General features: G+C 56.5%; 2 long non-coding RNA genes across 6 annotated transcripts; one reads left to right on the top strand and one right to left on the bottom strand.

The window, feature by feature from the left end:
- Positions 1–863: 863 nt before the first annotated feature.
- On the bottom strand, positions 864–23,205 carry LOC127484757 (uncharacterized). Of its 4 annotated transcripts, XR_016216166.1 has the most exons (4): positions 3,821–3,943; positions 2,207–2,247; positions 1,733–1,936; positions 864–1,388 (listed from the first exon to the last, which is right to left on the bottom strand). It is a non-coding gene; the product is annotated as an uncharacterized LOC127484757 (long non-coding RNA). The 4 variants fall into 4 exon arrangements; XR_016216161.1 differs by lacking the exons at positions 1,733–1,936; positions 2,207–2,247 and adding an exon at positions 23,002–23,205 and having other exon boundaries at positions 3,821–3,965; XR_016216165.1 differs by lacking the exons at positions 1,733–1,936; positions 2,207–2,247 and adding an exon at positions 23,014–23,205 and having other exon boundaries at positions 3,821–3,965.
- On the top strand, positions 1,479–5,563 carry LOC149128249 (uncharacterized). 2 transcript variants are annotated; one of them, XR_016216159.1, is made up of 3 exons: positions 1,479–1,757; positions 3,837–4,000; positions 5,307–5,563. It is a non-coding gene; the product is annotated as an uncharacterized LOC149128249 (long non-coding RNA). The 2 variants fall into 2 exon arrangements; XR_016216158.1 differs by lacking the exon at positions 1,479–1,757 and adding an exon at positions 2,272–2,744.
- Positions 23,206–24,287: the final 1,082 nt, after the last annotated feature.

Raw genomic sequence — 24,287 nt, 5'->3', positions numbered from 1 at the left:
CCAGATGGCCCCAATGGCCGGAGCTGGGCTGATCCGAAGCCAGGAGCCAGGAGCTTCTTCCAGGTCTCCGACACGGGTGCAGGGGCCCAAGGACTTGGGCCATCTTCTGCTGCTTTCCCAGGCCACAGCAGAGAGCTGGATTGGAAGAGGAGCAGCCAGGACTAGAACCGGCGCCCGTATGGGATGCTGGCGCTTCAGGCCAGGGCTTTAACCTGCTGTGCCACAGCGCTGGCACCTAAACTTCCAGTTTAAATTAGAATACATATGATAAATATATTTTATTAGAATTGGTACATAAACATATTTATTTATATATTTGATTTTGGTCACACGGGGCTCACCAAGACCTTTGGTCGCACAGCTGAAAACCGCTGGAGTTGAGCCCGGAGCGTGAGAAAATGCTTTATGCAGCCCACAGAGCTGTGGCAGGTGGGGGTCTGTGTGGCCCACTCACCTGGTGGCTTGGCCAGAGGCGTGGTCAACGAGGAGGGGACTCGGGTCATGTCTCAGTAGGGGCATCCTCGAGGTCTCCTAGGAAATGGCTCCTCCCCCCAAGCCCCTGTGGGATCCCAAGTGCTTGGGGTCGTGGGTCCTGGGGTGGGCTTCCCTGAGGTCACAGTCACTCAACACCTGCCCGGGCCCGCGCCATGTCTGTTCTCATGTCCTGCACAGAAGCCCATCTAAAGTCCCAGCAACCTCTTCACAGCCAGGGAGACAGCAGCAAGGCCCCCGACCAAACCGGGACCGGCAGCTCCCGCCCTGCTCCGCCCCCACCCTGCGCCGCCCGGGCTGTGTCTCTCCCCTCCGCCCCCACCCTGCGCCGCCCGGGCTGTGTCTCTCCCCTCCGCCCCCACCCTGCGCAGCCCGGGCTGTGTCTCTCCCCTCCCACTGCTCGCCACTCTCCCCAGCATTTCCAGTTCCGGGAGTCCCAGTCAGAGGAGAGCAGGAGGCTGCCGCAGACACGGCCAGCCAGCCACTCATGAACGTGACACGGGCTCGGCCGGGCCCCAGGAGCCCAGCAGAGGGCTGAGTATGGAACGGGCAGCTCCCCACTCCTCCCTGGCCCAGTGCCAGGCGCTTCCTTGTAAGACCCATCCCAGAGCAGACGACAGGGACCAGAGTGGGAGCGATGGGCCAGGGGCTGGAGCTGTGGCCGCACGCTGGGAGGCCAAGGTCAGGGGCGAGGGACGGGGGACGGGGCAGTGCAGAGGTGTGGGGAGGGGAGGGGCGTGAGTACCTGCCTGGTGTGCGGGGCTCCCTGCCGGAGTGTCAGAGTCCTGCCCTGGGCTTTGCTGAGAGCTGTTCCAGGAGCTCATGGCACCAGAGGCCTGCGGGTCCCCCTGCCCCTAGGTGGGTTTGTGGGAATCCCCTGGGCTCAGTGCGCACATCTGGTAAGTGTGAAATAAGCACGTGAGGAGGGAGGGAGGGACAAAAGCTGTGCATCAGGCACCCCCTCTCCCCTCCCGCCCCGCAGGCACCTCCCCACCTCCTGGCCCTGCCTCGCCATCCTCCACATCACTCTGGTGCAAAGGCATCAGCTGGACCTGGCCCCGCCCACCTCCCTCTGGCCACAGGCAGGGGCCACAGCCAGGAGCCACTGACCTCCTGTTTGCTGTTCCCCACTCCGCCTGCCCTTCCTCCCACTCTAAGCTGCCCTGCACCCCCAGGCCGTTCGAGGTCCAAGCCTTCCCCAGCGAGCCTGCTGCCTCCCACACGCCCTGCACACACTCACTGAAGCACCTGTCGCCTGCACCGAGGTACTGGGCTCCCCTCCACCAGGCTGTGTGTGCTGAAAACCAGGCTGGAGCCCCGGAAGTGGGAACGGGCAGGGGGCCTGGGAGGTGGGGGCAGGAGCAGGCGCTGCAGGCACCCGGACCCAAGAAGCCACACGTTGAGGCTTGGGCCCAGCAGGAGGACAGTGGCACAGGCGGGGACCCTGGAAGTGAAGGGAGGGCTCAGCCTGTCCCCCGTGAAGCAGACGACAAGCACCTTCCCCAAGAGGCGAGGGCACAAGTCGGGCCGTCTCTGCCTCCGGCCTCTCTCCTGTCCTGCTCCCACCTGGCCAGCCACCCCGGGTGTCCAAGGAGGCAGCACCAGAGACAGCAGGGTTACTTTCTCCTCCCCCTCCCCTTCCTCCTCCTCCTCCCCCTCCTCTCCCTCCCCCCCTCCCCCTCCCCTCCCGACAGCCCCCCTTTCAGTTCCTTACAATCCAGTCTGGCAGGGCGAGCTGGGCCAGACGAGTGGGAGCTGGGAAGACACAGTCAGAGGCCAGCTGGGGCCAAGAGCCACAAACCACGGTGCCCGTTCCCCCACACCGCCCCCACCCGGCCTTGGCTTGGCTGCCAGGAAGGCGGGGGCAGGGTGGGGACCCCAAGTCATCTCCAGGACAGGCCCCTCCCAGGCGTCCCCAGGGCGGGAGGGTGGGGCACACACTGAGTCACCAAGCTTCCCTCCCCCTCTCCCGGGCCTCCTGTGTGTGGTGCAGGGAGAAGGTGCTGGCTGGCACGTCTCCCCCCTCCCGCTCCGGGCTCTCTCTGCCTCCCGGGGGGAGGGGGGGTCCTCCCTTTGGAGCATGCGCCTTCACGGTCCCCAGGGAACCCACGGAGATCCGGAGTGGGCGGCTGAGCGCCCACCCTGAGTCCCAGGCTGCATCTCCAGGCTGGATGCTTCTGAGCCGCGGGTCAGACCGCGGAAAGCAGGGGATTCCCGCGGGTTCAGCTCCGGCTCTGCCATCCGCCAGCCACGTGAGCTCGGACAGTCACAGTCACGGGAGTTCTCTGTCAGCTTCGCGTGTGTGCGATGGGGGGAAGGGCAGGATCGGCGCCCTGGCGTGGAGGGTCAGATGCCTCTGCCAGCAGTGCTGGGTCACTCACTGGCAGCTCCTGGCCGCAAGGGTTAACCCCGGAAGGAGGAGCAGCCCTGGTCCCTCTTCCCCCTTGGGCCTGGCAGGACTGGGAGGAGGGCGGGAGGGAGCTGAGACCTCCTTAGGACGGAGACAGGAAGCCTCGGTAGGGAGAGGCACAGGGCCTGCAGGACACGACTGGACCCTCTGAGGCAAGCCGGGGTCTCACATCCGCCAGGCAGACCCCAGGCGCCGGACAGCGCTGTGCCTGGGTGGCGCAGACACTCAGCGTGTTTGGTTAGAAGATGTGCTGGTTCCCACAGGCAGCCAGGCTCTGACAGCCACCAAACTCCTAGCCCGGCGGGGACCAGGTGGCAAAGGCGAGCAGGACGTGGTCCCTGTCTTGCATGTCTCCACCCTCCCTCCCTGGCTGAGCTCAGGGAGGGCAGTGTCCAGCGTCCCTCCACCCCCCAGCATCCCAAGCTTGGGAGCGGGCTCCGGCCATCCAGACAAGCGCCAAAGGAAAGACACTCAGGCCCCACGGCTCCGAAACAGGGCTGCTCCCGTCTGCCCCCAGGCCCAGCGGCCCACGCTCGGGCTGGGCCTGGCGATGCGGGCGACACTGTCCCTTCTGCCTCGTTCAGTCCCCTCACTTTACAGATGAAGAGACTAGCAGCAGAGCTGGGGACGGGACACGGAACCCGGCTGGCCGCTCAGCCCGGGCTCCAGGCTTTTCCTGGGTGCTGGCTGTGCGGCTGGACCTCAACCAGCAGAGGGCAGCAGGGCCCCAGGGGCGGCGCCTGGCCGGCACCCGAGTCCCACCAGTCGCCACCCACGGAGACACGCGCGCCTCACTCCACTCCCTCCGTCCAGCCAATCTGGCCGGACCAGAATGTGAACCATGCTGGCCCGAGCCTGTCGTGGGCCCAGGGTCAGAGAGCCGTGGGTCTGAATCCCATCCCTGAGCTTACCACTTACCAAGGCTGTTTTCCAGCGTGGGCTGGAGTGAGACCAGAGCCGCCGCGGGGGCCTGCACACCAGGAGCGCCGCCGGGGCCCCAGGCTGTCTTGTCTGAGTCACTGCTGTGCCGACAGACAGCCGCTGGCCCAGCTCCCTCCTGACTCTGAGAATTTGCAACAAACTTCAGGGAGTGGCCAGGTGAGGGGCTGGGTGCTGGACTGGGGTGGGGGAGGGGTTGGGGTGCAGGCTGGCCGGCCTGCAGGACCTTCCTGCTGGAGAGAGAGCCCCCTACCCTTCCTGGGAAGACCCCACGAGGTCTCCTGGCAGGGTCACCGGGCGGCCAGCTCTGTCTTTCCTGGCTCCCACTAGCTGGTCACCCTGCACGTGACACCTCCCAGGCTTCAGGAACCAGACACCTCAGGCTCTCCAAGTCTTTACACTCTCCCCCAAACTCCTCCCCAGAGAACCAGAAAAGAAAAAGCCTGGTCAAGAATATTTTGTGGGGCTGGCACTGTGGCATAGTGGGTGGGGCCACTGCCTGCAATGCTGGCATCCCATATGGGCAACGGTTTGAGTCCCAGCTGCTCCACTTCCCTGTTAATGGCCTGGGAAAGCAGTGGAAGATGGTCCAACTGCTTGGACCCCTGCACCCACGTGGGAGACCCAGAAGAAGCTCCTGGCTCCTGGCCTCGGTCTGACCCAGCCCTATCCATTGTGGCCACTTGGGGAGTGAACCAGCAGATGGAAGATCTCTCTCTCTCTCTCTTTGTATGTGTGTATGTGTGTCTGACTTTCAAATAAATAAATAAGTCTTTTAAAAAAAAAAAAAAGAATACTTTGGGAGCTGTGTTGTGGTGCAGTGGGTTAAGCTGCCGCCTGCAACACAGGTATTCCATATGGGCTCCAGGGCAGGAGCCCCGGCTGCTCACTTCCCCCACGTGGGAGACCCAGGTGGAGCTTCTGACTTCAGGCTCCGCCTGGCTGTCACGGCCATTTGGCGAGTGAACCAATGAAGTAAGATCTATCTCTGTGTCTCTCCCTCTTTCTCTGTAACTCTGCCTTTCGAATAAATAAGTAAATCTTAAAAAGAAGAATTAGACACAATTTAATAGTTATAGATAAATTTGGAGAAATACATTTTGTAATAGTTTCGCCAACAGAATGTATTGTTTTGTGTTGTTTGCTGGTTTTCAAACTGACCATGGGTGGAGTGGAAAATATTTATACATAACTATGAAAATTCACTTATGGTTCTCATTTGGTGTATTGGTTCAAAGCACACAACCAAAATTTCTGATAATTGAGTTCTTTAATTCCTAGATTTTGCCTTTTCTCTTGTCCTCAATAACCATTCACTGAGGCCTGTTCAGTAGATTTGAATTTTATGTCAGGTAAGAAAGTATGGGGGCCGGCGCTGTGGCGCAGCGGGTAAAACCACCACCTGCAGTGCCGGCGTCCTACAAGGGCACCGGTTCTAGTCCCGGCTGCTCCTCTTCCGATCCAGCTCTCTGCTGTGGCCTGGGAAAGCAGTAGAAGATGGCCCAAGTGCTTGGGCCCCTGCACCCACGTGGGAGACCTGGAAGAAGCTCCTGGCTCCTGGCTTTGGACCAGCGCAGCTCCGGCGGCCAACTGGGGAAGTGAACCACTGGATGGAAGACCTCTCTCTCTCTCTCTCTCTCTCTCTCTCTCTCTCTCTGCCTCTCCTCTCTCTGTGTAACTCTGACTTTCAAATAAATAAATAAATTTTAAAAAAGAAAGAAAGTGTGAGTAGTGCTGTTGCAGCATGGGAGAGAACGCAGGAAGATCTGTAACAGGGTCTGCACAGAAAACAGAGCAAAGGAAGACAAGGACTTGCCCCCCACCCCTGTCACTGCCACCCCCCACCCCCATCCACCCCCCACCCACCCCCCACCCCCGTCACTGCTCCAGGCCCGGCCCCCTGAGAGCTTCCCTCCCGGCCTCTGCCCCACCCCAGCCCCCAGCCCCCAGCCCCCAGCTTTCACCTAGTGCTGACCTCCAGGTAGCTGCCATGCAAGCCCCTCCCTGCCCGGCCGCCCCCCACCCGCTCCCGGGATGCTTCTCGTACTTCTTGTTTTTATCTTGGTTGCTCTGTCATTCATTCTCCCACTCCCATTCCACAGCTTACTACAGCCGCCGCCCCTCCCCCACCCCAGCTAGGACCCCTCCCTAGCTGCCCTGCTTCAGGGACATCAGCCCCTTACCCTCTCCTGACCCTGGCTGCTAAGACACTGGTTGCCTACGCCCCCCCCCCCCCAACCTGGGCTGGTTTAGGACTTTTTTTTTTTTAATAGCCGTAATACAGCAGAGAGGGAGGAATTGGGGTAATTAGATTTTGGCTTGAGCACTTCATTGTCATCCACAGAGACAAGGAGGATTAGAAAAGAGAGAGGCCAAGGGTTGTGTTTGGGGTATTCTGCTCTTGATGAGACTATTAGATAGCTTATCAGGTAGGTATCTGGGCTGGATAAATGAGCTGGACCTCGGGGGCGGGGGGGATTCAGAGAGAGGCCACTGCTGCAGTTACACTCGGGTGTCAGGCTTAGGACTTCGAGTCTGGTGCAGGAGACAGAAAGAGACGCTTAGATTCATTCTGGTGTCCCCTGGAATCTTCCTTTAACAAGTCTAGCCGGCGTTGTGGTGCCGCAGGTTAAGCTGCTGCCTGTCGGTTCAAGTCCCAGATGCTCCACTTCCGATCCAGCTCCCTGCTAATGCACCTGGGAAAGCAGCAAACGGTAGCCCAAGTCCTGGGGCCCCTGCACCCGCATGGGAGACCTGGAGGAAGCTCCTGGCTCCTGGCTTCAGCCTGGCCCATCCCTGGCTGTTGCGGCCATTTGGGGAGTGAACCAAAATGAAATGGGTCCATAGAACCGGGCACTCAGGCTTCCTGAGTCATCCGGTCCTCAGAACCAGCCTTCTGATGAGGCAGGTGCAGTCAACAGCCCCATCTACAGGCGAGGAAACTCAAGGACAGAAACTATGGGGTGGGGGTGGGGGGGTATGAAGCTGTGGCATAGCGGGTTAAAGCCCTGATCTACAGTGTCAGCATCCCATATTGGCGCCAGTTCAAGTCCCAGCTGCTCCACTTCCAATCCAGCTCCCTGCTAATGCGCCTGGGATAGCAGTGGAAGATGGCCCAAGTGCTTGGGCCCCTGCACCCATATGGGAGACCCAGAAGAAGCTCCTGGCTCCTGGCTTTGGATCAGCGCAGCTCCGGCCATTGGGGCCATCTGGGGAGTGAACCAGCAGTTGGAAGATCCTTCTCTCTCTCGCTCTCCTCTCTGTAACTCTGCCTTTCAAATAAATAAGTATTTAATAAAATAAAATCGCTCTCAGGCCGGCGCCGCAGCTCAATAGGCTAATCCTCTGCCTGAGGCGCCGGCACACTGGGTTCTAGTCCCGGTCGGGGCACCGGATTCTGTCCCAGTTGCCCCTCTTCCAGGCCAGCTCTCTGCTGTGGCCCGGGAGTGCAGTGGAGGATGGCCCAAGTGCTTGGGCCCTGCACCCCATGGGAGACCAGGAGAAGCACCTGGCTCCTGCCATCGGATCAGCGCGGCGGCCATTGGAGGGTGAACCAACGGCAAAAGGAAGACCTTTCTCTCTGTCTCTCTCTCTCACTGTCCACTCTGCCTGTCAAAAAATAAATAAAATGAAAACTAATAATTAAAAAGAAATGTAAAAGAGAAAAAAAGAAAAAAAAAGAAAAAGAAATGGATCCAGTGCGTCTAGGACTGGAGCCTCGGCAGCGGCTGGGGAGGCAGAGCCACAGACGGCAGCCTGGGCCTTGGCGGGACTCCCCACAGGGTCCCTTTCTGCTGACATTCACCAGCCCCTTCTGATGTTCAAAGCCTTTTAAGAGCTCTGATTGGTTCAGACCCCATGTTAAGGAAAATTTGGAAAACATTTAAAAAAAAGGATTTAAATTACTGTTTTGCAGCCTCTCAAAACAACTGTTAATAATTTGCATATTTTCTTTTCTATGAAAACAACTGTGGTGTTGTCTTCACACTTTTATGCAGTTCTGAATTTGCTTTTCTTGATTTAACAGTTTAGCCTAAACTTTCTATACAACTTGGACATATTGTTTATAAAAAAACTTTTTGCTTTTGGAATAATTTTACATTTAAGCAAGAAATATAAAAACAGCACAGATTCCCTAGAGATTCTTCAGTTTATCAGAACTAAGACATTGGGGCAGGTATTGTGGGGCAGCAGGTCAAACCACCACGTGCGACCCCCGGATGCTTTATTAGAAACCCATTCAAGGCCGGCGCCGCGGCTCACTAGGCTAATCCTCCGCCTTGCGGCGCCGGCACACTGGGTTCTAGTCCCAGTCGGGGTGCCGGATTCTGTCCCAATTTTCCCTCTTCCAGGCCAGCTCTCTGCTGTGGCCCGGGAAGGCAGTGGAGGATGGCCCAGGTGCTTGGGCCCTGCACCCCATGGGAGACCAGGAGAAGCACCTGGCTCCTGGCTTCGGATCAGCGCCGTGCACCGGCTGCAGTAGCCATTGGAGGGCGAACCAACGGCAAAGGAAGACCTTTCTCTCTGTCTCTCTCTCTCTCTCACTCTCTACTCTGCCTGTCAAAAATTAAAAAAAAAAAAAAAAAAAAAGCCATTCAAGTTCTGGCTGCTTTGTTTCTGATCCAAGTTCCCGCTAATGTGCTTGGGAGGGAGTGGATGATGGTCCAAGTACTCAGGCCCCTGCCATCCATGACAGAGAATGGGATGCAGCTCCTGGCTCCTGGCTTCGGCGGGCCCAGCCCTGGCTGTGGCATCCATTTGGGGAGTGAATGAGCGGACCTCTCTCTCATTCCCCATGTGTCTGTAAAACAGGGAGGCAGGGTGACACAGCCCCTTGGGCCATCAACTTGCTGCCTCCCAGGGAGCACGTTAGCAGGAAGCTGGGATCAGGATCGGAGCCAGGACTTGAACCCGAGGCCCTCCAATATGAGAGACGAGTGTCCTAAGCCGCAGCTTGCAGGGTACACCCAGATGGTGGGTGTGGGCTCCGAATCCCTAAGTTTACCCAGTGCAGCACACGGTCCCCCCTCCTGTCCCCACGTAGCCTTCTTGGTTCTCTCTAGTCCCACTGAACACCCTGCCCCTCAGCTCCTCAAGTGCTGATGGCCTGAGCTACTGTCCCACCATCCAGCTGACTGGCTGACAGGCGTGGCGTAAGTTAAGCAAGTGCATCAAGCAGAAAGAAAGAAAGAAAGAAAGAAAGAAAGAAAGAAAGAAAGAAAGAAAGAAAGAAAGAAAGAAAGGAAGGAAGGAAGGAAGGAAGGAAGGAAGGAAGGAAGGAAGGAAGGAAGGAAGGAAGGAAGGAAGGAAGGAAGGAAGAAAAAGTGGGTAAGCAGAGAGCAAACAAATAGTTTTGGAGAAAATAACTTTATATTACCAGGAATTCAAATCACTTTACCTCCGTGGTAAATTTCTGGCTAATCATGAGAAAAACTTCAGACAAATCCACTGAGGGACATTCTACAAACTCCGCCCAGAGGAGCCTGAGGGTCCCGGGCGGGTGACTGGGTGTGATGCTGTGCTGCTGGATACGATCCGATCCTGGACAGGACAGGAAATTAGGTGCAAAGGAAGGAAATCGCACAGCCTGGGCTGCAGTGGTAACAATGTATCGGCAGTCACCCGGCAGTCACCCGCTTTGCTTTTACCAAATCCGCCCTGGGCAAATGCAATCCAACAATCGGGCAAACTGGTTGCGGCCTATTTGGCTTTTCCATTTTTTTTCTTACTATTTCTCTATAGATCTGGAACTGTTCTAAAGGGAAAAAAGGTGATTTTTTGTTTAATTAACCAGAGTCATCCCCAGAAACCTGCGCAGCAGAGTGGAATCCACAGAGGGCTGAGCTGGACGCCCTCGCATTTCCTGCAGCCGGTTTACTCTACGTGTCTTACGTGTCCTTTCATCTGCAAGAGCTTCTAAAGGCCCTAATGGCCTTCAGGCCTGAGCCACACCCAGGAGCACCGATCCCGCCTCTGCCCGCAGGGGCCGAACTCACTCGCTGCAGCCCAAATGGCCCTCTTGCTGAGGGCAGGTCCTCCCTCCCTGCCCGGCAGAAGTCCATAACCACTCGTGGGCTGTGCCAGACCCGAGCTGCCCCTCGGGCCACACGGGATGGGTGCCAATCACACCTTCCTGAGAGATTCTAGTTCTGGATGCCAGAGGCTACCCAGGGAACCAGGGGAGACCTCCTGAGGTTTAAACAAATAGCCGCTGGCTGCGGACAATAGAAACGCAAAAACAGCCCTGATGGGTTCGCTCTCAGCTTTCCCTCCGGCTTCCCTTTGGGGACTCTCAGGAAGCCGCATCCAGACACGTTTCCAGTCATTTGCGTTCCAGTTTGCCCCAGTTAGCTCAGGCGGAACCCCGACCAGGACAGCCCCACCCCTGGGCAGCCCCCTTCCTGGGTCTCTGCGCAGAGCCTGTCCAAGCTGCCCGACAGCTCTTCTCGCCTGCAAACCTGCCTGTCAGCAGAAGAGATTATGCCGGGCATTAAAAGCTTGCCAGGGTGGGGGCAGGGATCGAGGCCTGGGCACCTGCGGGGGCACAGGGACAGCTGCCCACCGGCCAGAAGGGGCACGGATCCCCTCCCTGGCCCTCCCTCTGTCTCTGGTCCAGACGCGCCTGTGGATGGGGTCACCTGTGCATGGGGCTGCGCTCTGGGATGCAAGGTGGTGGCGATGAGGATTAGGGACGCTGGAGGATTTTCACAGCTGCACTGAGGAGGGAGCAGGGTGAGAATCCGGGGCGAGGCGGGGCAGGGGGCTGAGTGGACTCGCAGGTCCATCCAGATGCAGGAAGCTCAAGCATACATTCAGATTCTTTTTTTTTTTTTTTTTTTGACAGGCAGAGTGGACAGGGAGAGAGAGAGACAGGGAGAAAGGTCGTCCTTTGCCGTTGGTTCACCCTCCAATGGCCGCCGCGGCCGGCGCGCTGCGGCTGGCGCACTGCGCTGATCCGATGGCAGGAGCCAGGAGCCAGGTGCTTTTCCTGGTCTCCCATGGGGTGCAGGGCCCAAGCACCTGGGCCATCCTCCACTGCACTCCCTGGCCACAGCAGAGAGCTGGGAGAGGGGCAACCGGGACAGAATCTGGCGCCCCAACCGGGACTAGAACCCGGTGTGCCGGCGCCGCTAGGCAGAGGATTAGCCTAGTGAGGCGCGGTGCCGGCCAGATTCTTTTTTTTTTTTTAATATTTTATTTTTTTTTAACAGGCAGAGTGGACAGTGAGAGAGAGAGACAGAGAGAAAGGTCTTCCTTTGCCGTTGGTTCACCCTCCAATGGCCGCCGCGGCCGGCGCACTGCAGCCGGCGCACCTCGCTGATCTGATGGCAGGAGCCAGGTGCTTCTCCTGGTCTCCCATGGGGTGCAGGGCCCAAGCACTTGGGCCATCCTCCACTGCACTCCCGGGCCACAGCAGAGAGCTGGCCTGGAAGAGGGGCAACCAGGACAGAATCCGGTGCCCCGACCAGGACTAGAACCCGGTGTGCCGGCGCCGCAAGGTGGAGGATTAGCCTATTGAGCCGCGGCGCCGGCCCATACATTCAGATTCAAGGCTAGTCAAGGTCCAGCACCAAGACCGGCGCTAAGAAGCGAAGGGCTGAGTTTTCCTCTCCCTGGCCCCTGCCCCCAGAGCTGCAGGAGCAAGCGGGGGCTCAGGCGAGGATGGGAGTGCCCTCCCTCGTCTGCCGCCTGCCCCAGCCCATCCAGGCGTGATCTCAGGTGCCTTGGCCCCTGCCAGGGCCTCCTTCTCTGCAGCCATCGGGACCTCGATTGGACGAGTTCCTCTAGCGCCCGCCCAGAGTGTATGAAGACAGAGCAGGGGCCGGTCGCGTGGCTCAGCGTTTCCTCGAAGCAGCCGCTGGGAGGGAGGCGCCCGATGGCCTTGTGCGCCCGCGTGGCGCACCAGAGAGACAACAAAGCGTCAGCCCGGGCCCCTCCCCAGCTGGGAAGGCCAGGGGGTCCTGTCAGACAGCAAAGAGCGTGGATTCCTGGCTCTGTGCAGCCAACCAAATGCTCGCCGTGCCTGGCACGCGGTGACTCCCAGCCATCTCACGTGTGTGTGTGCAGCACCTGTCCCTTTCCGCCTTGCCACACCCTGGTCTGTGCCCAGGGAAACCCATGCCCTGCACACACACACGTGCACCCCACATACATACCTGACACCCCCCACAACACACACCTCCTACATGCACCCCACACACGCCCCCCACATACCCCCAACACCCACACACAACACCCACACGCACCATACCTCCCACATCCTACACACACCTATATACCTACTCACATACATACCCCCTACACACACACCCCCACACACATGTACCTACACATATATACCCTACATGCACACACCACACCCCCTACACACACACACATCCCACACACACCCTATACATACACACCTCTCACACACACACCATACTCCCCACACCCTCACATACCCACTCACACACATACCTCCTACACACACACATACACACACCCACACACACACACATACACTAAACACACCGCCACACATACACACACACCCACCCTACATACACATACACACACCCCCACATACACACACACCCACACACGCCCCCCCACATACCCCCAACACACACACACACAACACCCACACGCACCATACCGCCCACACCCTACACACACCTATATACCTACTCACATACATACCCCCTACACACACACACCCCCACATGTATCCTACACATATATACCCTACATGCACACACCACACCCCCTACACACACACACATCCCACACACACCCTATACATACACACCTCTCACACACACACCATACTCCCCACACCCTCACATACCCACTCACACACATACCTCCTACACACACACACATACACACACCCACACACACACACATACACTAAACACACCGCCACACATACACACACACCCACCCTACATACACATACACACACCCCCACATACACACACACCCACACACGCCCCCCCACATACCCCCAACACACACACACACAACACCCACACGCACCATACCGCCCACACCCTACACACACCTATATACCTACTCACATACATACCCCCTACACACACACCCCCACACACATGTACCTACACATATATACCCTACATACACACACCACACCCCCAACCCACACCCCCTACACACACACATCCCACACACACCCTATACATACACACCTCTCACACACACACCATATTCCCCACACCCTCACATACCCACTCACACACATACCTCCTACACACACACAGTACACACACACCCACACATACATGCACACACCCTACACACACATACACACACATATACCCTACACATACTCCCCCCCACACACACACCCTACACACACATACACACCCCCCCACACATACACACACCACACCCCTACACACACACATCCAACACACTCCCTATACATACACACCTCTCACATACACACCATACTCCCTCACCCTCACATACCCAGTCACACACATACCTCCTACACACACCCACACATACACATACACCCACACATACACGCATACACCCTACATACACACACACGCTACACACACACATACATACACATATACCCTACACATACTCCCACACATACACACACCCCCACACATACACACACACCCTACATACACCCCCACATACACACACACCCTACACACACATACACACACACCCTACACACACACACATATACCCTACACATACTCCCACACACACACACACACACACCCTACATACACATACACACCCCCACAATACACACACACATACACACACACATACACACACCCCACATATACACATACACACACATACACACACCCCACATATACACACACCCCCTACACACACATATACCCTACACATACTCACACACACACACACCCCACACACACCCCCTACACACACACTCAGCCTTCTGTGTGCTGGTGCGGCAGGAACACAACCTCTTTTGCATGTTGAAGAGAATCCATGGAGGGGGGGGCTGGCAGCGCGGGCTTGGAGCTGTGTTTCCCGGTTCAGACCCTGGTCCTGTCTTCCTCAGCAGCTGTGTGACCCTGAGGGCAGGACCCTGGACCTCCAGCGCTTTGGAACCTTTTGAATGCTCTTCCTGGGCAGGGGGGGGGGGTGTCTAGGATCCCGCGTGAGGGGCTTGGGACAGGCTGGGTCCAGTAACAGTGAGTGCTCTAAGGGGCACCCCGGGGGTGGGCATGTGGCCTGGCGCGCAAGTTCCCACAGCAGAAACAAAAAAGGACATATGGACTACTGGAGGGGGCCAGGTCGGCGCTGCGGGGTTGGCACGGGTGGAGGGGGGTCGAAGACGCCAGGATCTGGGCCTACACGCACCCTCCACCTTCCCTCCAGACTCTGTGGGGGGCCCAGCTGGCTGCCTCCCCGTGGCTGGCACCTCCTGGGGTGCGACCTTGGCCTTCCTCTACCACAAGGTCAGTCTTGAACCTGGTGACTTCGTGGAGGCGGGCACTCGGATCCCACATCATTCCCTCTTCTCTAGTGCCTGCTGCGTCCTGCTCTGGTTCTCTCAGGGGACCTGGGGGACGGCCCAGTGCACTCTGGAGCCCTGGGCGTGGTGCTCCGGCCCGGGGTGCTGCGGGAGGCTAGCTCTGACTGCGTGTGTGGCAGTGACCACGCTGGGGAGCACGCTCGGGAATGCAGCCTCTATGGGTGCTTCTCTTCCTTACCTCCCTAGTCTCCCGTGGGTAACTCCTGGGGCCACTGCCCAAACACATGGTTTGCTCTGGGACCCCTGTCTCGGGACAGCATGCTTGCTTGCCTGCACTGAGACCAGGGCCTGCCGTTTGGGTCTCTCTTTAACCAGCCCCTGGCCCAGGGCACACTCCTCTGCGGAGCCCACATCTTTGTGAGCTCTGATTTAGTCAGAGTTCTCGGTGGAAAGCAACAGAAAATGACTCCAGTTAACCAAAAGAGAGAAGCGAATGGAAGTGTGTGCCTGTGCCAGCGTGTGCATGAGTCTGTGTGCACCTGTGTATGCGTATCTGTGTGTGTGAGTGTGTGTGTGTGTGTGTGCATGAGTCTGTGTGCACCTGTGTATGCGTATCTGTGTGTGTATGTGAGTGTGTGTGTGCATGAGTCTGTGTGCACCTGTGTATGCGTATCTGTGTGTGTGTGTGTGTGCATGAGTCTGTGTGCACCTGTGTATGCGTATCTGTGTGTGTATGTGAGTGTGTGTGTGTGCATGAGTCTGTGTGCACCTGTGTATGCGTATCTGTGTGTGTGTGAGTGTGTGTGTGTGTGCATGAGTCTCTGTGTGTTGTGTGGTGGTAGTGTTAGAGGTGGCTCCCCAGATTGATTGGGGCTGGGGGACCAGGAAGCCAGGCCCCCTCCTGATGGCATCACAGGACAGAATGATTGGCAGCTGGGTACGCCCTCCAGCTTTTCGCATTTCCAGGTGTCAGCATCGCAAAGCCTGCCAGTCAAGCTCAAGTCTAGCCAAGGAGCCCTTCAGCTTCGGCAGGCCCCCCCGACCACCTGGGGGGCATCCCCAAGAGAGCAACTGTGTTGGCCGGCACCGTGGCTCACTAGGCTAATCCTCCACCTGCGGTGCCGGCACACCGGGTTCTAGTCCCGGTCGGGGCACCGGATTCTGTCCCGGTTGTTCCTCTTCCAGTCCAGCTCTCTGCTGTGACCCGGTAAGGCAGTGGAGGATGGCCCAGGTGCTTAAGCCTTGCACCTGCATGGGAGACCAGGAGGAAGTACCTGGCCCCTGGCTTCGGATCGGCGCAGCGAGCCGGCCGTAGTGGCCATTTGAGGGGTGAACCAACGGTAAACGAAGACCTTTCTCTCTGTCTCTCTCTAACTGCCTGTCAAAAAAAAAAAAAAAAAAAAAAAAAGAGAGAGAGAGAGAGAGAGAGCAACTGTGTCTCTGCAGGAACAACCCAGCTGAGCAGGGCTGCAAGGGCTCACCAGGAAACGCAGACATCTCCCAGTTCCTTCTCTGCTGGCCCTAGGGCAGAGCTGAGGCCGTTCGAGTTCCATCTTCCTCACGCCGGCCCTCTGCCAAGCACCGTGCCCCCTCTGCCCCACTTGGATCCCTCCCAATCCTCCACCGGCGTCTCGCTCCAGTTTGACCTTCAGTTCCTGCCCATCGTCCCCTCCCCCCCAGGCATCTGGCACCACAGCTGCCTGCCAGGTGCCCAGGGCTGGGGCTAAAACTGCACCTCCCATCTGCTGCCAAGAGCGTGGAACACTGCACTTTGCAGCGCCCGCCTCTCCCACCCTGGGCTCTAGCTCACGGCCGGCTCCTTCTCCCTCCCCCTCCAAGTTTGAGTCTTTGCCTACAACATCCTCCTCCAATAGTCACTTTTGCAAATTCCATCCCCCCCTTTTTTTAAAAAAAGATTTATTTATTTTAAATAAAAATAAAACAGAGAGAGAGAGAGAGAGGGATGGAAATGTGGGTGCAGGGGCCCAAGGACCCGGGGCATCTTCTGCTGCTTTCCCCAGCACACCAGCAGGGAGCTGAATCTGAAGTAGAACAGCTGGGACTCGAGACAGCACTGCTAGCACTGCAGACAGAGGCTTAACCTTCTATGCCACAGTGTGGTAACCCCCCCCCCCCCAGTGATTTATTTATTTGAATACACACACACACACACACACACACACAGATCTTCCATCCAGTGGTCCAGTGGTTCACTCCCAAATGACAGCAACACCCAGGGCTGGGATTGGGCGAAGCTAAAGCCAGGAGCCAGAGCTCCATCCATGGGTGGGCGGCAGTTCCCAGGAGCATTGGCAGGAAGCTGGATTGGAAGCGGAATATCCCGGACTCAAACCCGCACTCTGAGATGCAATGTGGGCATCCCGGGCTATGTGCCTGGTTCACTCCCCAGATGGCTGCATGGCCCACTGCACAACACCAGCCCCAGGCAAGCCCTTTTTGTAGCAATGTTTTTTTCTTTTGACAGGCAGAGTGGACAGTGAGAGAGAAGAGACAGACAGAAAGGTCTTCCTTTTGCTGTTGGTTCACCCTCCAATGGCCGCCACGGCCGGCACGCTGATCCAAAGCGAGGAGCCAGGTGCTTCTCCTGGTCTCCCATGCGAGTGCAGGGCCCAAGGACCTGGGCCATCCTCCACTGCACTCCCGGGCTGGCCTGGAAGAGGGGCGACTGGGACTAGAACCTGGTGTGCCGGCGCCGCAGGCGGAGGATTAGCCTAGTGAGCCAAGGCGCCAGCCTGTAGCAATGTTAATCTGTTCACAACCTAAACCCCTCCCATTAGGCCCCAGGTCCCCAGACTCTTGCATAGGTTGTTAAATTTTTCCAAGACATGAACTGGAGGGAATATGTTCGGTTCATCACAACTCCCGGAAACATTCGCGAGGTTTTCAAGTATAAAACTCCCCCACCTCCTGCACCCGCATCCTGAGGTGTCGGGCGCACTGTGGCACCTGGGCAGGCAGCGGATGATGACCCAGCTGCCTGGGTCCCTGCTACCCAGGTGGGAGACCCGGACGGAACTCCCGGCTCCTGGCTCCAGCCTGGTGCAGTCATTTACAAAGAGAGTGAGCCACTGGATGGAAGCTCTCCCTTTCTGTCCCTCCCTCTCTCTGATGCTCTTCATTTCAAATACATAAACCTTAAAAAAAAAAAAAAAAAGGTCTCTCTGTGCTGGGCCCCCGGGCAATCGCTCCCCGTTGTTCCCTCCCCAGGCGTTCCCTCCCCAGGCGTTCTCTGAGCTGAAGCTCCTCTCTGGGCCAGCCTACCCTCCGGGCGCCTCTGCTCCACCTCCTATCCCTTGGTTCCAGTTTCTAGTTTAAAGGCCTGTCTGTTGACCAACACCTTCATGCAGGCCACACACAGGCTCCGCGTCCTCTCTGCTCTCCTCTTCACAGCCAAGTTCCTTGAAAGAAGTGGACGCACTTGACCCCTATTCTCCCCACTCACCTTTGGCTCATTGCAGCCTGCTTCCCCATCCCCTCCCGGCTGATGAGGTAATGCTTCCAGCCAGGGGTGATCTCCAGCCTCACCGTTCTCCTTGACCCCTCCCCTCCGGCTGTCTCCGCCACGCCCCTTTCACTTTTTTTTTTTTTTTTTTTGACAGGCAGAGTGGACAGTGAGAGAGAGAGAGAGACAGAGAGAAAGGTCTTCCTTTGCCGTTGGTTCACCCTCCAATGGCCGCTGCGGCCGGCGCACTGCGCTGATCCGATGGCAGGAGCCAGGTGCTTCTCCTGGTCTCCCATGGGGTGCAGGGCCCAAGCACCTGGGCCATCCTCCACTGCACTCCCTGGCCACAGCAGAGAGCTGGCCTGGAAGAGGGGCAACCAGGACAGAATCCGGTGCCCTGACCGGGACTAGAACCTGGTGTGCCGGCGCCACAGGCGGAGGATTAGCCTAGTGAGCCGCGGCGCCGGCTCCCTTTCACTTTCAATCTACCTGTCAGCTGTTACGGGGCTCCTTCTCTGCTGGTCGCTTTGCACGTCTCCTTCCTTCCTTCCTTCCTTCCTCCCTTCCTTCTTTCCTTCTTTCCTTCTTTCCTCCCTCCCTCCCTCCCTCCCTTCCTTCCTTCCTTCTTTCTATAAAAGACTTACCTATTTGAAAGGCACAGTGACAGAGATTTTCCATCTGCTGGTTCACTTCCCAGGAGCGGCCCAAGAATTCCACCCAGGTGTCCCATGTGGGTAGCAGGAACCTGAATACTTGGGCCATCGTTTGCTGCCTGCCTCCCAGCCTTGCTAGTAGGAAGCCAGGTCAGAAGCAGGTAGCCAGGACTCACACCAGTGCTCTGCCACGGGATGCCGGAGTTCCAGGAGGCGGCTAATCCACTGCCGCAACACCCACCCCACCCCCACCAACCCCCCCACCCCCGTAACTGGGAGCAGTTGCCTGGCGGCTGCCAAGAGCTGGGCCCAGCTCTCCTCTCTGCCACCCCGAACCCCGCCCTCCTTTCTCTGACACCTTCCTCGGGCCCTCTCACCCCTCCCAAGGTTTCGCTCCGAACCTTGGACCCCCGAATCCCATGCAGACATCCTATCCTAAAAAACACACGGCGAAAGCCTCAGGGGCTCTCAGATTCGGAGTGCACAAACGTGACCTCACCCTCCTGGCTCCCCCTCCCCAGGCCTGACCTCGGGGACAGACTCTGCCCTGGAGGCCACACCCTCCTCTTCTCTCCTGGGGAGGAACAGAGAGCACCTTGGCTTTCTCTCCAGTCTGAAACGTTAAGCCTGGCCTAGTCATTTCCCTGCAGCTTGGATCACCTGCCCTGAGGCGGCTCCCGCCCTGAGAGCAAACTCTTGGCTCCCTGCCAGCCCTGTGGGGCCAGCCCGGTCCTCTGTGACTTCATCCCGCCCCCTTCCTCCTCGGCCACTCAGGCTGCTGCTTTGTTCCCAGATCTCCGCCCTGAACGTCCCTTTCTGCCACAGGCTTGCAGCTCCAGTGTCACCTCCTCCGAGAAGCTGTCCTTGCTTTCTCCACGGAATTTACTGATGAGCTCACTGGGTGCGGTCCCCCCAAATAAACCGGAAGTTCAGTTGGATTCCAACTGTTGGCACCGGCCCAAACCGCCAGATTTTTAAAAAGAGTAAGTTGGGTTAAACGGCTTCTCACCTGCAGGTCAGCTCTGAGATTCTAGGATCCAGCGCGCGTGTCCACTTAACAGGCGAGGACCAAGCAGACGCACTTTGGAAGCCAGTGCAGCACGGAGTGCTGACACCGGAAGTCCTCGGAGGCCCAGCATGTTGCGGGAGCCCCGGATCTCTGTTTCTCCCTCTCCAAGTCTGTCTCCCAGTTAAGTCTGTCTCTGGTTTGTATGCAGGTTGGCAGTTTGTATCTCTTTCTGCTTCTCTCTCCACTAAACTCTAGGCTCCCAGAGGGCAGCATGCTGGTTCTGTATTTTAAATCTTGAGGGCCTCGGCTGGTGCCGTAGCTCAATAGTATAATCCTCCGCCTGCGGCGCCGGCACACCGGGTTCTAGTCGCGATCGGGGCGCCGGATTCTGTCCCGGTTGCCCCTCTTCCAGGCCAGCTCTCTGCTGTGGCCCGGGAGTGCAGTGGAGGATGGCCCCAAGTGCTTGGGCCCTGCGCCCCATGGGAGACCAGGAGAAGCACCTGGCTCCTGGCTTCGGATCAGCGCAGTGCGCTGGCCACAGCACTCAGGCCGCAGCGGCCATTGGAGGGTGAACCAACGGCAAAGGAAGACCTTTCTCTCTGTCTCTCTCTCTCTCTCACTGTCCACTCTGCCTGTCAAAAAAAAAAAAAAAATCTTGAGGACCCAGCAAGTAGCTATAAATTGACAGGGGGGCCGGCGTTGCAGTGTAGCCAGTAAAGCCGCCATCTACAGTGCCAGCATCCCATATGGGCGCTGGTTCCAATCCCAGCTGCTCCTCTTTTGATCCAGCTCTCTGCTATGGCCTGGGAAAGCAGTGGAAGACGGCCCATGTCTTTGGGCCCCTGCAACCCATGGGAGACCTGGAGGAAGCTCCTGGCTCCTGACTTTGGATTGGTGCAGTTCTGGCCATTGCGGCCGTCTGGGGAGTGAACCAGCAGAAGGAAGATCTCTCTCTCTCTCTCTCTCTCTGCCTCTCTGTAATTCCACCTTTCAAATAAATAAATAAATCTTAAAAAAAAAAAAAGAAATTGGCAGGAATTTTGTGTTTGATGCTAATGGTTGTCATATAGAGATCCAACCGGATGTGAGACCATGGGTGACCTGTGTGGTCAAAGGGACAGTAGTGAGAGTCGGGGCATTGTTCCATCACCACCAGCGTCCAAGTCCACGCCTGCACAGTAAGGAGAACTTCCATGCATACAGAAACAAACACACTCCCTGCAAGAGGAAATGCGTGGAATCAGGGAGGCAGCCACTGCACAGCCCATGTCTTCCAGCAAGTCAGAAGCACAAGCTCCATCTGCCCGCCTTTCTGAATTTGTTGACGATTTTAAGAAAATACATACAATAAATTACAGAAAATGCCATATGAAGAATAAATAACACAACAAAATAGAAGTTGTTAAAATACATTATAGATGGGCAGGTGTTGTGGTGCAGTGAATTAAGCCACTGCTTGGGACGCCCATGTCCCATACTGGAGTGCCGTTGGAGTCCTGGCTGACCCGTTTCTGATCCAGTTTCCTGCTGGTGCATTCTGGGAGACAGCAGATGGTGGCCCAAGTGCTTGGGCTCCTGCCACCCTAGTTGGGCTCTAGCTGTTAAGGACATCTGGGGAGTGGACCAGTGGGTAGAAGATCTCTCTCTCTCTCTCTTTGTCTGTCGCTCTGCCTTTCAAATCCATGAAAATAAATAATTAAAATTAAAATAAAATACAAGGGCCAGCATCACGGCACAGTGGGTTGTGACACCAGCTGATTCCAGTCCTAGCTGCTCTGCTTCCAGTTGAGCTCCCTACAACATGCCTGGGAAAACAGTGGATGATGGCCCAAATGCTCGGGCCCCTGCCATCCACGTGGGGAAACCTAGATGGAGTTCTGGGCTCCCGGCTTCAGTCTGGCCCAGCCCTGGCTATTGTGACTATCTGGGGAGTGGACCAGTGGATGAAAGATCTCTGTCCCTCTGCATTTTAAATAAATTCAAAGAAAGAAAGAAAGAGAGAGAGAGAGAGATTACCAACACTGGGGCAGGCATCGTGGTGCAGCGGGCTGGGCTACTGCTTTCAGGACCCTGGTGTCCTGGTGTGGGCCCTGGTTCTTCTGCTGCAGATCCAGCTCCCCGCGAGGCAGCAGTGACGGCTCAGGGACCTGAGTCCCTGCTCCCCACGTGGGACACCTGGACTGAATTCCTGGCTCCTGGCTTTGGCCTGATCCAGCCCTGCTGTTGTGGGCATTTAGGAAGCAGACCAGCAGATGGGGCATGTCTCTGCTTTTCAAATACATATCTCCCAGTCAGTTCCAGTGATGAAGGGCTAAAGTGTAGAAGTAGGGTCCCCCACGTTTCTCATCCCAATATAATTAGGAATAGAAGGCTAAGACTTCTAATTAAAGATAATTAGATCAACAGAAGAAGCTGATCGAGTAGTTATGCCCAGATCATAACATGAACTCCAAGCTGTGCCAAGTCAACTAGAATTGCAACAAATAACATGGAAATTTCAACTTAGCCAGCGTCATTTCCTGTAGACCCCCAGAGTGTGAAAATAGATACGACCAGAAAGGAAACAAAGACTGAAAACACGGCATGTACATATTTAGCAAGAAGTTTGGGGGTGGGGGAACAAAAGACAGCACTTTTAAAAGTACATACTTCAGATATAATGAATAGTGTATCTAAAGGTGTGTCATGAAAAAACATTGACTTGGGGCTGGCGCTGTGGCGTAGCAGGTAAAGCCGCTGTCTGCAGTGCCGGCATCCCATATGGGTGCCAGTTCTAGTCCTGGCTGTTCCACTTCAATCCAGCTCTCTGCTATGGCCTGGGAAAGCAGTAGAAGATGGGCCAAGTGCTTGGGCCCCTGCACCCATGTGGGAGACCAGGAAGAAGCTCCTGGCTCCTGGCTTCAGATTGGCCCAGCTCCAGCCACTGCGGCCATTTGGGGAGTGAACCAGGCGGTGGAAGACTTCTCCCTCTGCCTCTCTCTCTCTCTCTCTCTCTCTCCCTCTCTCTTTCTCTCTGCCTCTGCCTCTCTATAACTCTGCCTTTCAAGTAAATAAATGAATATAAAAAAAGAAGCCACTTTGACTAGAGGTGCTAGGTCTGTAACAGCAGATCAAAGCTGTGCTCTGATAGGGACCCCTGGGGCAGGCGTTGTGCTGCAGGGATCCAGCCACTGCCTGGGACTCCCGCAACCCACCTCGCAGTGCCTGTGTTCAAGTCCCTCCTCTGCCCCCTCTCCAGGTTTCTGCCAACGTACAGTCAGCAAGTGACGACTCAGGTCCATGTGTCCCTGCCACCCACGTGGATGGAGGTCCTGGCTCCTGGTTTCGGCCTGGCCCAGCCCTGGCTGTTGGAGCTATTTTGGGGGAGTGAACCGGCAGATGAAAATCTCTCTCTCTCTTTCTTGCCTTTCAAATCCACAAATAAACACAAACACCCCAAAAAGACAATATATCCTGAACTTGGAGACGGCAGAGAGAAGCAGAGCAGAAAGACAAGATCACAAGAGAAACTGGAATGGAAAGAGAGTGCCGAGCTTGGCCTAAGACCGGCAGGCTCACCTCCTGGCTCACCTCCTGGCTGGGTTTGCAGTAAGGGCTTTAGTTGCCGTCACCCCCGATCCACTGCCACGACAGGTGCAAGCAACTGCCACTGCACGGACGCTCTTCTCCAGGACGCGCGCCTCTCGCTCTGCCCAAGCCAAACTTCTCTGCCAGGATTCCAGCCCCCCAGCTTTGACGCGTCTGCCTCCCTCAGCAGTGTCACTGCGTGGCTTTGTCCATTGATTCAGTAACCATGACCAAATGAGGGCCAGCTCTGCCTGGCACTGTTCTAGGCATCGGGGAGGAGCAGTGAACGAAATGAAGACAGCTTCCTGCCCTACAGGGCTTGCGTCCAGTGGAGTTCTGTGTCCTGTTCTATGGTCTCCGTTATTCATCACAAGCCACCATGACTGTCCTCTGAGTATGTCACATCTCCACGGTGTCTTCTCTGTGATGTGATGTCCTCAAGGGTAAACACTGAATCTTCTAATTTTTTAGATCTCATTTTTCCAGCCAAGCGCTTTATTTTTTAATTTTTATTAAAATAAACAGGACATATTTTATGCATTCCACAAGTACAGTTCCAAGAAGAGCACTTCATTTATAAAAAAAGTTTATTTTTATCTACTTGGAAGCCAGAATGAGAGAAAGAGAGAGAGAGAGAGACAGAAAGAGGTCTTCCATCTGCTGGTTCACCCTCCAAATGCCTGCAAAAGCCAGAGCTGGGTCAGGCTGAAGCCAGGAGTCCAGAACACCATCTGAGTTTCCCAGGTGGGTGGCAGGGGTTCAATCACTCAAGCCATCATCTGCTCCCACCCAGGAAGCATTAGCAGGAATCTGGATCACAAGTAGAGTAGCTGGGACTCAAATTGGCATCTGATAAAGGATGCAGCCAACCCAAGTGGCAGTTTAGCCCAACTGCACCACAACCCCGGCTCAAAATTTAGTGTTAGGCCCAAGGTACTCAGTAAATATCTAAATCCTTCATATAGGAAAATAAGAAATGGAAGAATATAATATACACTCAAAGTTTGTTAAGAAGGTAGGTCTCATGTTAAGTGTTCTTACCACAACAAAATATACTTAAAAATGGAAGACTCTGGCCGGTGCCGCGGCTCACTAGGCTAGTCCTCCGCCTGCGGCGCCGGCACCCTGGGTTCTAGTCCTGTTGTGGCACCGGATTCTGTCCTGGTTGTTCCTCTTCCAGGCCAGCTCTCTGCTGTGGCCAGGGAGGGCAGTGGAGGATGGTCCAAGTGCTTGGGCCCTGCACCCGCATGGGAGACCAGGAGAAGCACCTTGCTCCT

This window comes from Oryctolagus cuniculus, chromosome 1, assembly GCF_051225735.1.
Source record: "Oryctolagus cuniculus isolate XC-2025 breed Fujian yellow rabbit chromosome 1, ASM5122573v1, whole genome shotgun sequence".
In the NCBI taxonomy this organism is placed as follows: domain Eukaryota; kingdom Metazoa; phylum Chordata; class Mammalia; order Lagomorpha; family Leporidae; genus Oryctolagus; species Oryctolagus cuniculus.
The sequence above is the reverse complement of the archived record's forward strand: the minus strand, read 5'-3'. Positions and strand labels throughout refer to the sequence as shown.